Here is a 6816-nt window from a genome sequence, read left to right on the forward strand (position 1 = left end):
GGGACCTGAACCTGTTCAGCCTCAGCAAGCGGAGGCTGAGGGGGGATTTGGTGGCTGCCTACAAACTCGTTAGGGGAGATCAGCAGCATATAGGAAGGGCCCTATTCCCCCCAGCAGCACCTGGGGTGACGAGGAACAATGGCCAGAAGCTGCTGGAGAATAGGTTCAGGTTAGAGATTAGGAGGCACTATTTCACTGTTAGGGTGGCTAGGATCTAGAACCAACTTCTTAGGGAAATGGTCCTCGCTCTTACCTTGGGTAATTTCAGAAAGAGGTTGGACGAACACCTGTCTGGGGCCATGTGATCCCAGCGTGTGCTCCTACCAGTGGCGGGGGGGTCAGACTAGATGATCTGTTCAGGTCCCTTCTGACCCCAAACTACTACGAAACTCCCACTGGAAGCTGGCCAGTGGGAAGGTAACTATGAGGCTCTCATAAGGAGTCCTGTCCACAAGCAGACAAGCATGCAACCCTCCACTGCACAGTGCCATTTTAATCGCATTACCTCGGTCAGGGTGTTTCCCCAGGTCTACGCCTGATCTGAGCCAAAAGGCCAAGATTCCTCCAAATGAAAAGGTATGTCTGCTTGTTTCCTGCCCGGGCCAGCACTGTTCATGACAGACACACCAATATCGGTAGGTTGTGTTGACTTTATTACTTTTTTATTAAGTTCAAAACCTCAGATCGACACAGAAGCAATAGGTTCCAGGTCCTTTTGAATATGGGGAGGCAAAGCTGTCGTGTAGCGGGGTGGTGATATGCCACAGTGGGTAAAAGTCCTACCAGGATACCTATCAGCCTGCTGGGGTTTTTCCTTCTCTTTGACTTCTCCACCTCAGGTGTGTTGTGCTCTAGGGGTAGTTCTGCAAGTTGCCCGTAGTACAGGTGCATGGATCCCATGAATGGCAAGGTGGCAGATCCTGGCTGGGAGGTCAATGGAGAAAAGGGGCAAGGTTTAGCAAGGGGTGGGAAGGATGGCGCTCGGCTTTAGGGAATAGGGTGGAAGAACATGTGATGCTAAGAGAGACAGAGACACAGAGAGCAGATGGGAAAGGGCACAGGAATCCTCTTCACCCTCTCGTTTTCACTGTAAAATTAATTTGTCTCCATTATCAGCTCATTGACTCCCCCCAGCCCAACACAGCCTGCGGTTTTGGTTGGGAATGAGGGAGAGGATAATTTGGCAATCTGCTGAGAACTCTGTTGTCTACGCTGACTCTTTCTTGGGGGAAAAAATAATTATCAGCATATTGAATGCCATATTTCCAGCTAAAGACACAGGGGCAGATTCTCGCTGGGTGGAGAATCCGCTGAAGCTCTCCCATGTTGCAGAAAATGAGAACCTGGGCCCCAGATTTTCCAACCGTCAGGGACAAGATTGTCCAAAGTCAGGCATAAGGTTGTCCAAAGAGTCTCTATGGAAAGTGTAACAAGCAGGCAGAGCTACTAGGTTTTGTCTCACCCGCGTGCAGCCGGCAGTTCAGCTCAGAAATGCACGCCTGACAGTTTTGCCAGTGGTGTCTCCCTGAAACAAACCATCAGCCGCTTCTCAGAATCATGCCAGCCCTTGAGGACAATTATTGCTTTTATCTCGCTATGGATGTGTAAAAACGCAGTGCTTCTCTTTATGAGAAATTCTCATCTCCCTCTGTGGAAGCAGATAGAAATTGTCAGGCATTTCTGTCTCGGGAAGAAAAAAACTCCACTCATATCAGAAAATGAGAAAATTATCAATATCTTAAGCGTATATAAAAAATGCAAGCTCTTCCTCCATTTGAGAAAATGGATCCTGCTTGTATAATCTTACAAATGTCGACAGTCTCTCATCCATTCAAACTTGTTAATGCGCCCATGTATTTAAAAATCGGAAATGGAGTTCTCTGTATTAAAAATATTTTCTTGCTCTGAGCAAGCCATCTAAGACATCTGTATCCTTATCATAGATGAATAGACCTGTGTATTATATTCAGGAAACAGTCTGAGCCAGTATAGATATGATTTTTTATAGGACAACCTTCCTATCTCATGTTGAACCCACGTAATTTAGGTCATGTACTGGTAAGCTCTGTATTGCCAAACCCAAATATTCAAAAATAATGACTCAGGACCCAAATCATGAGATTTTTTTTAAGAAGTGTTGTGCTCCTTTTGTTTACAGTCTAGTTTGAGCCTTCACTATATCCTTTAAATCAGAGTTTCAATCTTTTCTCAGCTACCAAGAGGACTAGAAACATTTTTTTTTAATGAAAGCAGAAATTTTCTTCTACTCTTTTGACTCCAGGCACTGGTGCTTTAGGAAGAATATCTAATACTGCAGAATTCATGATAGAATGGTAGGAGCTGGCAACAATATATGCTGTGTGCATGTGTACATGGAGGCAATGTGTGACAAAACTTGTGAGTGACAAAACTTGCATTGTCATAGAGACAATTTACAAAGAGACAGAACAGTCATTACACCCAATGCAAATCATCTGCTAAAGAAAGGAAAGTCACAAAAATTGTGTGCACTTTCAGCCAAATCTGGGAAAGGCCCCCCAGAGCTAGGTACAGCCTTACTCTGTAGAGCTCAGGAAAATGGTGTTTGTTTCTGGGACCAAGTAGTCACAAATTCTATCAATAGCATTGTGCATTCCCCAGCTGCATGTTATAAATGGGACCTAAAGCTTGAGGAAAGAGAGAAAGGGCTACAAGGACAAAATGATCAGAAATATCCGTAAAAATCACGGTAAAGCAAAAGTCATCTGAAATATTCATGGACCACAGACTAAGGGAAAACTAAGTTGCAATACTTTGGGGGTTGAAAGCATCCTGATCTATTTAGCAAACTGTCTGAATTTTGGCCTGGTGCAGGTGGGCAGCGGCTTTTATTTTAAGAGCTCATCTTTCATGAGCCATACTTTTTACATCAGTGGAAAATTGCAGCTCTGTGTACTGAAGGGAGTCCAGTGAATCAGCAGCTTTCTCCTAAAGAGCACTGTGAGACAGGTATACCAACCGCTTGACTTTAATGGCAGAGAAGCAGATCATGACACATGTAATCCCACCTAGGGGTTCAGCATTACATGAACCTGGCATGAGGAGTGTAGGACTCTGGGGGCATGTCTACACGAAAGGTTTACTGCACAGTAGACTAATTAGCTGTGCAGCAAATGTTGTGCATCTACACGTGCGCCCCTGTTAGGCTGGAGTAAACTAATTTACTCAGCAGCAGGATAGCACTTGTAAATACAAGTGCTAGCCTGCTATGGAGCTTTTTACTCTGCAGCAGTGCATGTGGAGACGCTGCTCCAGCTGGCTGAGGCACGGGGGTGCTTCTGTTCAGGGACTGCCTGCCAGCTAGCCCAGCACTGAAGCACACTCGCACCCCAGCCAGCTCCTCCACAGCACTTTGAGCCATGGGGAGCAGCCCTGGGCTGGCAGGCTGACCACCCGGGCCCCATGCCAGTTGGCACTGCTCTGACCTGGCTCAATGCACTCCTGGGTGCATGTGTAAACACAAGCCTGAGAGCAATAAAGTCCGGAGCAATAAGGTCCAGAGTTTATTTGTGCACATTAATTGCACATGTAGACACACCTTGGACGTGCTCAATAGCTCTTCTATATGAATTAAGTGTAAGGGTTGTTTGAATGTCATTAAAGGTTTTTTGGGTTTGGACATGGATATTTCAGCATTTGGCAAGATTACTTCTCTGGTGGGGATAAAACAGGCTGCAGTTTATCTAGTCTGCCATGCTTTCAAAGATTTTGGAATAGCGCTGTAGGGCTCTACAGGAGAGACCACAGAAATGGTACAGGCAAAGCGTGAGTCTCCGCTGTCTTGTATCTTGTGTGGTCACCTACACTTGTGAAACATGGGTAAGTAATGCTACTATTGTGACTTGGTGGGCTCTGATTACTTTCGAGGCACCTCTCATTATTCTCAGGGCACCCCTTGGAAAATGCCAGCCCTTTGCTTTCACTCGGTTTTGAACTATGGAAAAATAATAAAGCCGTTCTTCTCTTGCAAAGAACTCAGAAAGACCACAACAAGTGGTTTTTGACACTGTGGATTCCTACTTGAAATCTCTGGGCTTATCTTGTGAATGATGTGTAGACATTGGCCACCTAACAGTGCCGATCTCGCATGCCACCCTGTTGTACCCTTAAAAGGGCCTCACAGTATCCCAAGATCTCTCAGCACCCTGCCTGAGAATCATTGCCTTGGGAATAGGGGTGGTAGCAAGGGGATTTGACCGCTTTTCCTAGGAGTGGGAGAGCATCTCTTTAAGTGAGTAAGCCTTTTCTACTCATCTGGTATTCATGCACAGTTTTCCTGTATTATTATAGCTTGCATTGAGTGCCCTACAGCAGGGTTATCATTCAAACTCACAGTTTGACAGTCATGCCCCAGAGCACAGGAGTTAACACCTCATTGAAATACCTGGGGCAGCTCCTTGCTCTGAACTTGTTTCAGGCTGCCTGCAGATTCAGGCAAGAATACAATACTGGTTACTCTGCTTGCATGTAAAAACCTTAACATGAAAACTTTGATTCTGCAGTAAGACCTTGTCTCCAGAAGCCTTAGATGCAGCCAGTGTCTACTTACCAGGTACAAAAAGAATCAAAGTCCTTCTTCACCAGGGTTGTGATTGAGTGGTTTAAATCAAGGCTAAATATTAGGTTATTAATAGTACCTGGAAACTGCAAGCCTAAATCTTGGCAGCAGTAAAGGGGAGTCAGTTTGGGTAAGGACTTCAGGAACCCAATGTGATTAAGCGTGCTGTTTGTCGAGTGTTACCGCGGCCAGTCTTCTGAATATCCTTAGTCCCATTTTGCATCCCTCTGTTTTGCTTTTGTGATCTATCTATTGAATTGAGTTCAGTTCGAATTGATTTGTCCTCACCACAGCAGCGGGCCCTGGGGAGTGACTAGAACTCAGGAGTCTGCCCATCGATGCAGAAGACAGAGTACGGCACAAAACCCGCAGCTGGAGCTCTGGAGACGGCCCTCAGAATGGCTATTGTTTGGTTAAATATAATACCTGTAGCTTGAACAATGGGCTGTGACAGGGAATAGGCTTCATGTGCTCTGTAAGCGTTACCGTATGCCAAGATAAGTCTTCACAGGCCAGACCAAAGGCAGAGAGTGCCGTAAATGCATCAACGTGATCCAATAATGCCATTATAATATGTGCACTAAACGTTATACCAGTGGACTAGGTAAAACAAAGTTTCTTACATTCCTGGCATCCAAAAAAAGTTTCTAGGGGAAATACCATGTAAATGGTATCTTAAAAGAAAATCTAAATGTTGCCAGGAAACAATGCAGCAATTGGAAGCAATCTGTTGATGCTGCAGAAACAGTAGATGGTGCTGTGGGAATGCTCCTCTACCAGGGAGATTCAAGGGAGTCATTGTTTGCTATGGCAGCAATACTGGCATGTAGGCTGTTGTTCTTCTGCTTCTCTTCCTGCAGAGAAGTGGCCCTCGTAACAAATGGAGGCTTCATCCCAGGCTTTAGGACAGATGCGATGTTTCTGGGTTGCTCCCATCTGGAAGCTGAGAACAAGCGTACAACTGTATTTCCAATCGCGAGATGCCCCGGTTTGTCCTGGTTTTGTCTGATTGCAATCGTTTCTATACGGCACTTGTCCTTCTCCTATCAACCCCTGGTTGGCTGCCTGTGGATGGAGAAGAGGGGCATTTGGAGAAACCGAAGCAAATGCTTTCTCAAGGCTTGTGGCTGGGCCGTCCATAAGGGAGCTTTGTACAGTTTGGCATGAGTTCCTTCAAAGCCTTTTTGTCCGTTCTGAGTGTTTGCAGTGAATGAAACGCGAACACATTGTATTTGCATTCATTCCCCCAGTGCTGAAGCTGAACTAAGTTTTCTGATCTAATTATTCTCCCTTCCCCAAACAAATGTAACAGCTTTGAAAAATCTCCCTGCTTTATTTTTACACAGCCTACATCTGGATTTGGTCTAAATTCTAGGAGGCTCTTTAAATACCGCTTGTGGTATGGGAGAAGGGAGGGTGATGCTTAGTCGATGGTCTTTGCTTTCATTTTTAAGGGGAAAAAGACTGCCGTCAAATCCATTGCTGGCAATTGGGAATGGAGTTAGACCGAGCTCTCTGCTGAGTGAACAGACACTTATGGATCTATTTACACCTGCCTTTAAGCAGACTACCGGAGGTGGAAATGCTATAATTAGTCCTTTTCACTCGTTTCTCCAGTCCCATAAGGGTCTCATGGTGGCAGCTTGCTCAATAGTTACTGACACATGTAGATAAACTTAAAATCAAAGTTAAAATAAAACAAACCCCAGCTAACAGCAAGCGGTTTGACTAGGACTCAGTTAAGCAGCACAATAAAAATGAGGCACCCAGGAGGGATGCAGAGAGACAAGGCTTCGTTGCCTACCTCCGTCAGCTGATGTGGTTCTGGTTTACACGCTGTTAGCATGCCTGCCACGTGACAGGGGGCAATATCGAGGATCCCAGTAGTTACTGGATATTAGGCCTGTGCAAATTGGCTAGTATTCACTTGGGATTAGGATTCGGCCGATTTGGGGGACAGTGATTCGATTCGGTGATTCGAATTACCGTCCCAAATTGATCTGGCCAAATCCGATTTGGAGATGTGGCTGCTGCTGCATCTCCGAATCAGCCAGGCCCATCCCCCACAGCCAGGCACTGGCTGCCCCCCCCACCCGCCAGCTCCCAGCACCTTGAAAAAAAAAAAAAGCCCCGACTCAGCAGGTGATGCCGGGCATGGGGTGATCCCCGCTGCCCCCACTGCCCCACGCTGCATGGGAGGCTCTGCACAAGCCCCCCAA

This window comes from Gavialis gangeticus, unplaced genomic scaffold (genome assembly GCF_001723915.1).
Source record: "Gavialis gangeticus isolate Ggan-Ray unplaced genomic scaffold, GavGan_comp1, whole genome shotgun sequence".
Classification (NCBI taxonomy): Eukaryota; Metazoa; Chordata; order Crocodylia; family Gavialidae; genus Gavialis; species Gavialis gangeticus.